Below are 10,055 nucleotides of genomic sequence, written 5' to 3'. Positions count from 1 at the left end.
CAGTAGACAGACATATGCGTGGCTGGATCTGTGGGAAAGCAATTGGTTAGTATATTCAAATTGAAACTCTTTTATAGGGGGGACAGGGTATGTGATAGATTCTTGCTTCATCTTCCCCTACAGAAAACCACCAGTAAAGTAGGAAAGGCAGTTCAAATGCACTTAGTAGCATAGTTTGAAGCACGTTTTTTGGGAGGGACTCTTGTGGATCCTTCCATTACTTGGCCCTGAGCTGCCAATTATATCATCATAGAGAACTAACTGCACCCTCCCCGCCAAAAAAACAGACCCGGAAGCATCCCAGAGCATGTGTCACAAGACCCCCAATTCAGCATCTGGTTCCAACCAAATTTCGCCCCCCCCCATTCTATTGTGTAAGATCACAGAAAGCCAGTTTTGGCTCTTGAATCCGGCCACATTCATTATTGTTTTTGGCTACCACCTTTAACTTTAATGGCATTAATAGACAACAAGTGGAGATGCTTCTACTACACCAAAAAAATCTAGATACAGCACATGACCACTGCAAAAATCCCAAATCTGGCACATGGATCCTGCTGGATCTTGGCAGTTTTTAGCTCCAAACTGAAAATTGTGCAATCTAAACAGGGAACAAATGTAGCCACTCTTACTTCACTAGAAAAGTGCACTACAATAAATAAAATTTATCTGAAACATGCTGATTTCTTTCCCTAGACCTGAAGAAGAGTGAAAGCTCGAAAACTTGTAACTTGCACCAGCAGAAGTTGGTTCAATAAAAGGTATTACCTCCTCTACCTTGTCTTTCTTAAAATTAAGAACATATTTAAGTGCTTTGCTGAATATGGATCTAATTAAGCATATGTTTAAATGCTGAATGGGAGCCATCGTCTGTGCTGCACACACCTTTCATCTTCAAGATATAGGAGCTGACATTCTTTCACCAGGACGGACAGGGAACTTCAGAAAAAAGTATGGAAAAAAGGAATGATATTCACTGATGGGTTGGGTTTATGGTGTTTTTTCCTAATAGCAGTGGAAGCAATGAAAGGGATTAAGTCGGGGAGCAAAGACTGATTAGGCAGGTGTCAGATTTGGCTTCCTTTCCTTTATAGATGGCAGCTAAGATGAACTACACCGCTATCTTGTTATAACACCACCCGATATAATATGAATTTGGATATAATGTGGTAAAGCAGTGCTCCGGGGGGGCAGGGCTGCATACTCCAGTGGATCAAAGCAAGATCATCATAACACGGTTTCACCTATAACGTGGTAAGATTTTTTGGCTCCCAAGGGCAGCGTTATATCGAGGTAGAGGTGTACTTTGACCTGAATAGAAAACACAGTGTTTTTTCCTTCTGGCTGGTCTTCAAGGCAAACTGGGAAACCATGCAGGTCACTAACATTTTGGGCTAGCAACGTTTTCTGAGAGATCAACTTTTGCCATCATCTGGACAGCTGGTTCACTCAGTTACTTTTATTCCCATTGCTCCATTCCAAGGATAACTTAACTTTCATGCTTAAGGGCTATCTGAAATGATTTCAGTATAGCTTGCGAGCTAAAAGCCTCAACAGTTGTAGAGCTGAGTAAAGACAGCTGTATGGAAATGAAATCATAAAGAAATATGACGACTAGATGGGGAGTGGAAGAGACAGGAAGTATGTATGACAAAAATCATGAGGGTGAAGAAAGAGGCTTGTAGATAGCCACTTTTGGGGTGCCAGTATAGTTCAATGAATTATTTTTTGATTTACTTCTTTGGAAACAACAAAGCAGGTCTCCCATATGTTTGTTGGCCTGGAATCTCTTTCCATTCCTCTTTCCTTTGTCCTAGTTTCTTTCCTATCCCCCTGAATGGAGTGAAATCTGTCTTGTGGCCAGCCACTGTTCCCTGGAACCTGTGCTTTGGGGATGGGACCTAGAGAATGGGTTCTTCATGCCGGATGGCTTCTTTGAGTAGGATAACTCCCTTTAGAGTTACAGAACTCCATGAAATGTAATGCCTGAGTTGGCTACCTGTCTAACTTACTTTTAATACCATCTCTGGTTTGTTTGAGCTGCAAGGCCTGATATTTGATTGCTGAATATGGTTCTTGATCATAGCCAGAATAAGTTGATCTGGTGAATGCTTAATGATTGGCCACAGTTCTGAAAAGAGGGGTCTTAAAAATCCTGCCTTGTTGACAGTACAACTTAAGAGAACCACCACATGCACTAGAGCTGCATCTGCAACTCTTATAGATGTAGCTCAGATGTAACCCAATTAAGAGACTAGTTGGTTCAGTACCTGAAACAAGCTTCATTCCCCAAATAAACTGCAAAACTAACCTACTGAAATACCATAATTGAAGGTACTCCTGTGCCATCATGATGTCAAATTACTATACAAACTGCTGATACCCAGAAAAAAGGAAAAGGTAAGAAATTAAACAGTTTAAGGCTATGTCTGTATGAGCACTTTTGTTGGTCAGAAGTGTGAACCCCTCCTCCCTCTCACTGACAAAAGTTTCACCGACAAAAGTGCTGGTGTGAACAGCACCGTGTCATGGGAGAGTCTCTCACACTGACATAGAGCAGCTACACAGGAGACCTTACAGCGGCACAGCTGCAGCAGTACAAGTCCCTTAAATAATGGGTGATATGTGTATATAGACACCGATCAGCCCTAGGCTCAAAGGAGAAATTTTATATACAGTCATAGTTGACACTATTAAGTTGTTTTTTTTTTTTTAAATATCAATAATGCCACCTTAAAATGAATCTGGCACTTTTATTATTTATATTGATGGTCTAGAAAGTACTGAAGTGATATGATTCCATTAGCTCAACACCATGAGTAAAAATATGCTGCTGCATTCCAAACAAACTGCAAATTATAGAGGAGCTCTGTTGAAAACCATACTCCAAGGGGAGTGGAATGACAATAACCTAAACTCATCATCAGGAGGTCAAGTGTTGCTTTGGTAAGGTTGTCATCGGATAAACAAGGGCTGAACCTACTCAAGTTGCATAACTAGAAGAAAAAATTTTTTGAACCACATCCAACATGCTCTTTTTGTGCCACTGAAAAGGCGTAGTCAGAAGTAATACTAATATTTGTAACCTGACTCATTACCTCAAAACAAATCCCTGCAGTAATCAACGACATGATGCAAAAGAGAGCCTCTTCATAACAAGTCTCTAGACAGCAGCAAGATTTCTGGGTTCTATAAGGTTCACAGTGACTCAGCAAGCTGGTACTTTTCATGGGGACTGCATATTGTGTATCTGACTTTAAACTTTTGTTTAGCAAAAATAAGTCTCTAGGCCTTATGATTGCAGAGGAAACCCCCCAAATTTAAACCAAGATAGTAATTCTCTTCAGATCGTATAAATCTATCTGAGTATGCAGCCAGGCTGAAACATTAATTGCCAGAGAGGTGTGAACTGTCCTACCAAGTAACAAGACCTATCATTCAAAGGAGTTAATTGTGAATGCGGTGATGACATTTTAAATGTCAACATGAGCTATTTCACTGCTAATCAAAGTGCTCAAGAAACATTCTCACATATAATACAGAACTGCACAATCTTATTTTTGTATCTCAAATGGGTGTTATTTGGGATACTACCTTTTCCCCTCAAGTCAGATCCCTGTTCATATATACATTGAATTAACAAAGTGAGAGAGAGACAGAGAAATCCTGCAGTTTGGTCACTTCGTAGTGGTGACAATTGTTCATTAACACCAACTGACTGGTATCTAAGGATTAATGTGAACGACACTGAAGGGCAATTACAGACACATCAGCAACATCCTTTTGTCACCAAACCAGCAGTGACTTAAATTACCTATTCCGTGAGAGTTTTATATCATGATCAATATCATTCATCACATGGCTAAGCACCAGCTCAAGTCCAAATGTGCAAATCTCATACTGGATTCTCTGCAGGAAGCCATTGGTGTCAAGTGCATGTAGAATTGAGGGTAAAAATAGTGGGCACACATTTGTGCGTGCAAAGACTTCATGTACAAACTTCCACTGGTAAGTGCATGTGGGAGTCTTTGAATGCCTAATTTGGGCATAGTCAGAGTGCACATGCACTTGCAAAGTTTGGTCTTTTTATAGCCATTGTCTTGATCTCCAGAATGGGAATTTTGAAACACTGGTAATCAGTCAGCATTCTAGTATCAAAAGAAGATTCCTGAAAATAAAGGTGGACCTCAATGTGTTTATATGTGATTGGTAGCCTCCATTTGCTAAGGGGTTGATTAAAGCCTTGTATAATGTATGGCAGCCACGCTACTTGCTTTAAACAACAAAGAAGGTTAGACTTATAATTATGAATATCAAGGATCCCAGATGAGCATGAATATCTGCCTCAAAATTGACTAGAACCAACTCAGGAAGAACATTCTGGGAACCAGTGAGTCTCAGTAAAAAGGTCCAGAAGAACCCCCCAGTGCCAGTGCCAGTGCACCTTATTTGAATCATAGAATATCAGGGTTGGAAAGGACCTCAGGAGGTCATCTAGTCCAACCCCCTGCTCAAAGCAGGACCAATCCCCAAACAGATTTTTGCCCCAGATCCCTAAATAGCCTCCTCAAGGATCAGACTCACAACCCTGGTTTTAGCAGGCTAATGCACAACCCCCTGAGCTGTCCTCCTTTCCCCCCTCCCTGCCAATTGTAACAAATGCTTCAATAACCAGCTGAAGGTGCTATCACCAGTGTGATGCAGTCTGGATTAATCAGACTATGCATTTATCCAAAACAGTTCAGACACCAGTACTATGGCTTAGGATAAGTACTGGTAACTTCTTTTGACCTCACTGATAGCACCCTGTGTATCCTCCTAAACTCTGAGTGAAATTGTGGCCCCATTGAAGTCAATGGCAAAACTGCCATTACTTCAGTGGAGCCCAGATTTCATCACTTGTACATAAGGACATACTGCAGGTAGCTCTCCATGTATCTAATGTCTAGCAGTTTTAACTCCCGCAGCTTATTAGGACAACATAGAAAGAGGGAAAGAAGAGGGACAGGAAAATTAGCAGTAATACTAAATAAAATGCTTGTCTGTTCTCTTCCAAACTGTCGACATGATGAGTGTGCATCCATCTGGCTTTTCATGTTTCATTTAGATTGTTATTGAACAATATCTTTAGCATATGCATATGCTAAAGAACTCACAAGTTTATAAGTGGTATGGAATTAAGTGGTTCCTCCAACAGTATCTATACATATCCTGATCAAGAGAATGAGAAACAGATAGGTCAGTGGTCATCAGCTGGTCGATCACAATTGACTGTTCGATCCTGGAAACTCTCCCGGTCAATCGTGATCTCTGGCTGTAGCAAGGCTGTTGCTAGGGTAGGCTCTCTGCCTGCCCCGGCCCCATGCTGCTCCCAGAAGCGCCCAGCATGCCCCAGCAGCCCTGGGCAAAGGGAGGGGTAGGGGTCTCCGCACACTGCTCCTGCCTGCAAGCACAGCCCTAGCAGTTCCTATTGACTAGGAATGGGGAACTGCAGCCAATGGGAGCTGCAGGGGCGGTGCCTGTAGAGAGGAGCAGTGCACGGAGCCACATACCCTCTCCCCCAGGGTACATTTGCCCCTTCAAGGAGCGACGTGGGGCTGGAGCAGGCAGGGAGTGTGCCTTAGCCCTGCTGCACTGCCAGCTGGGAGCTGCTCATGGTAAGTGCAGCTCGGCAGGAGCCCACACCCCAGCCTTGAGCCCCCTCCTGGAGCCAGAACCCTAAATCCCCTCCTGCATCCCAACACTCTGCCACAACCTGGAGCTCCCTCCTGCACCCAAACTCCATCCCAGAGCTTGCACCCCCTCCTGCACCTCAGCCTGGAGCCCCTTCCCACAGTGCAAACCCCTTGATCCCAGCCTGGTGAAAGTGAGTGAGGGTGGAGGAGAATGAGTGACGGAGAGAGGGGGATGGAGTGAGCAGGGCGGGGCCTTGAGGAAGGGGTGGGGTAGATCTTGGGTTGCACTTAAATCAAAAAGTGATCATGTGTGTAAAAAGGTTGGAGACCACTGAGATAGGTGAAGTCGAATGACAAAGGAAACATTTGGAGTCTACTGCAGAGGTGTATGCACTGACCAAAGTGTCACAAGATTTTCAAAATATAAGACAAGCTTTTTATTCTAATCTTTATAAATCAGGCATACAACTATATTGAAGACATGCAATTACACCACTATAAAACCAGTGTAAATGAGATCACTGCTGGGCTCTGTGTGTTATGAAGAATTCTCTTCAGAAATCAGTAAGTTAAACATTTATTGAAAACAAGCTGTGTTGTTGGGCGAGAGAGGTCAGTTCTGGTTGATTAAACATTACTGAATAAGTGCACTTCTATATTAAAAAAAACCCACAATCTTGTTTGGGAACAGATGGTGGTTCAGCCAACTGTGGTCATTAGGAAGAGTTATACCTTTACTATCATATACATTTTGACAGGTTTCAATGCCTTCTCTTTTCTTTATGTCCCGCCCCTATGTCTCATTTTTGGACATGTGCATTTTTGGCACCATTTTGGGGGAAAAAAAGTTTATTTTATACATTAGACTTAAATGAATCAATATAGTTTTCATGCTTTTCCTGATTTTTAGAGGCAAATGTGCTTTTTACACATCTAGTGTTGTTCTAAATGAAGTCTAGTAAACAGGTGTACAAAGTCTGAATGACAGAAGAATAAAGTGTTACATGCCTTTTTAGAGAGGAACATTTTTATGGAGTTAATACTTTGCTAAATAAAGGCATTAAATAATTTACAAAATCTTAGTAACAGCAGAATAAAGAAGTGGCAATACCTATGTTAATATGAATTTTTAGAGGAAAATATTTTATTTGCAGTTAGTACTTTTTTTCTAAATAAAGCTGGTTAAACAATTGCACAAAGGTCAGAAAGTATTAGTGACAGAGAGAGAAACTATACCTATAGAGTTAGTTACATATGGGAAGGGACAGTCACCTTTTAAAACAGCAAGAAAGGGGAAAAAGGGGAGGGAGAAGAGTAAAGCTCTCACTTCACAGACTGATACTGGCCAAATGATAGAATCTCCTGTTCTGGGAGCTTGCAACAAACTGTACCCTCTTAGTTGAACCAAACAGAAGGTATTTAACCACAGGATCTCTTGGGGAATTGCACATCATAGAATATTAAAAGGCATCACATTTTCCTGTGTCATTTTGAATGTTTTCATCCATTGATATTTAATTTCCCGTATTTTCCCAAGTCACTGAACACAGCACACTTTCCCCGAGTCATAGTGAACACTGCATTTTATTCATTGCAGCATATTAAAATGTAAATTAGAGCTAAAATATCAAACAAAAAGAGCATGCATTTCTTTATTAGGCTTTTGATAAACCCTATGTAAATTTAGCAGAGAGCTAAATTCTGTACTAGGAATCAAACTCCTCTTTTTACATAACTTTAGCATTTGTCTTTTTAAAAAATGATAGGCAGACCCTTATGAAAGGCATGCCTCACCTTTATACCAATTTTCCTTATTCCATTTACTTAGTTAAGTATTTCTTCATAACCTTTTATATTTATTGGAAATTAGCACCTATTGACTTCAGCTGCAAGGAGGCCTCTTAATTCAAACTCTGTACCACCAGTTTACAGGATATGATTTGAAAAGTAATTTTTGGGATCAGTATATTATCACCATCATTTGGCTTTACAATGAAGAAATAAAAGTTTAAAAAGACTTTTATAACTGTGTGAAGGAGAGAGATAAAGACTGTCCCCACGAACAGTTATCTGAAGAAACATGTCTCCTGCAAAATGTCCCCTCCCCCCCCCTTTTTTTTGCAGTGGGTTCAGCAAAATAATTTTTTAATCACAGGATAAAAAATAAATGAAATGAAAATTGAAATAAAATGTTTTAGATTGGAGCTATACATTACACTTTCGAGAGGCAAGAACAGGAAATTGGTAAATTTATATAAGTTGCCTAATTATCATTCTGTAATAGAGAGACAGGTCTTTGCTAAATTTGAGGTGTAACGAAGTTTTGCCTAAACAAAATGCATAGCAGGCAAAATCCCTTCTAAAAATAGTTTTCACAGATATAGTTTGTAATTTGTTTTTGATCCGAATCGGAACAGAGTGCTTCAATTTTTTCAGCAAAATGGAATTTACAAAATTTTTTTGATTGAGCAGAACATTCTATTTTGGTAAATATTGGAATGTTTTATTCCTACTTTGACTTTTAAAATGTTTTTAAAATTTGAAATAGTCAGTTTGAAATGAAAATTCAGAATGTTCTGTTCTAATGCTGTAAAAATGGAATGCTTCATTTTGTTTGTTTCCTAAATAATATTTCATTACAATCAACATTGTTCTCTTTAGATTTAAAAAAAAACACAGCATTTTCAAACAGAAATCATAGAATCATAAAAAGTATGTCTGGAAAAGACTAGTCCATCCTGCTGTGCTGAGTCAGTACCATATATATCTAAACCATCCCTGACAAGCGTTTGTCCCTCCTGGGAGGGACAGCTCAGTGGTTTGAGCATTAGCCTGCTAAACCCAGGGTTGTGAGTTCAGTCCTTGAGGGGTCCACTTAAGGATCTGGGGCAAAATCAGTAATTGGTCTTGCTAGTGAAGGCAGGCGGCTGGACAGAATGACCTGGTCCCTTCCAGTTCTAGGAGATAAGTGTATCTCCAATTATTATTCTTAAAAATCTTCAATGATGGGGATTCCACAGCTTTCCTTGGAAGCCTATTCCAGAATTTAGGAAGTTTTTCCTAGTAGCCAACAAATCTCCCTTGCTACATCTTGTCCTGTCATTGATGAACACAGAAAACAATTGATCACTGTCCTCTTTGTAACAACCCTTAAAATAGTTGAAGTTTTATCAGGTACTCCCTCCTCAATCTTCTTTTCTCAAGACTAAACAAGCCCAGTTTTTTTAACCTTTCATCATAGATCAGGTTTTCTAAACCTTTCATAATTGTTGTTCTGTCGATTTTTCTCAAATTTGTCATAAGAACACAAGAATGGCGATACTGGGTCAGACCAAAGGTCCATCTAGCCCAGGATCCTGTCTTCCAACAGTGGCTAATTCCAGGTGCCCCAGAGGGAATGAACAAGTGATCCACTTCCTGTCGCCTATTCCCAGCTTCTGGCAAACAGAGGTTAGGGACACCATTCCTGCCCATCCTGGCTAATAGCTATTGATGGACCTATCCTCCATGAACTTATCTAGTTCTTTTTTGAACCCTGTTATAGTCTTGGCCCTCACAACATCCTCTGGCAAAGCATTCCACAGGTTGACTATGCTGTGTGAAGAAATATTTCCTTTTGTTTGCTCTAACCTCCTGCCTATTAATTTCATTTGGTGACCACTAGTTCTTGTGTTATGAGAAGTAGTAAATAACACTTCCTTATTTACTTTCTCCCGCACCAGTCATGATTTTAGATCTCAATCATATCCCCTCTTAGCTGTCTCTTTTCCAAGCTGAAAAGTCCCAGTCTTATTAATCTCTCCTGGTAAAGATTTGGACACAGGACTCTACCTGAGGTCTCACCAGTGCTGAGTGAAGCAGGAGAGTTACCTCCCTGTGTGTTAGTACAACAATCCTGTTTTAATACAGCTCACAATGATACTAGCCTTTTTGGCAACTGCATCACACTGTTGGCTTTTATTCAATTTATGATTCATTATAACCCTCAGATCCTTCTCAGGAGTACTACTGCCTAGTCAGTTATTGTCAGTGACTGGGACATGGGTCATGCGTAGTGGTCAGAACAGGAGTCACAGGCCAAAGCCCAGGGTTAGAGGCAGAGCTGGAGTTCTGAGCCAGGAGTCAGAGCCAGGGTCAGAACCAGAATCAAACGCCAGAGCCAAGGGTCGGAGCAGGGTTACCTGGAGTGGGACAAGGCAGGAGCGGGGCTTGGAACAAAGCAGGAGTCATGGGCAAATGCTTTTGAGTAGCCATTGAACTGCTGCCGGTGGGGTTAAGAGCTGGTCTGCAGGCTCATCCAACCAATCAGGCAGTGTTACAAATTAGGCAGCCATCCTTCAGGTCAGCTCGATGCATTAGGTTGCCCAGAGACTGGCTCTA

General features: G+C 40.9%; 1 protein-coding gene across 10 annotated transcripts in view; it reads left to right on the top strand.

The window, feature by feature from the left end:
• Positions 1–10,055, top strand: part of AOPEP (aminopeptidase O (putative)) — a 346,149-nt gene that overhangs the window by 1,060 nt on the left and 335,034 nt on the right. For all 10 annotated transcript variants that reach the window (XM_075067225.1, XM_075067228.1, XM_075067224.1 and 7 more), the window contains exon 2: positions 697–761. The gene's annotated coding sequence lies outside the window, so the exon portion shown is untranslated. The remainder of the gene's footprint in view (positions 1–696; positions 762–10,055) is intronic.

This window comes from Chelonoidis abingdonii, chromosome 6 (genome assembly GCF_003597395.2).
Source record: "Chelonoidis abingdonii isolate Lonesome George chromosome 6, CheloAbing_2.0, whole genome shotgun sequence".
In the NCBI taxonomy this organism is placed as follows: Eukaryota; Metazoa; Chordata; order Testudines; family Testudinidae; genus Chelonoidis; species Chelonoidis abingdonii.
This window is presented reverse-complemented; position numbering and strand designations above follow the sequence as displayed.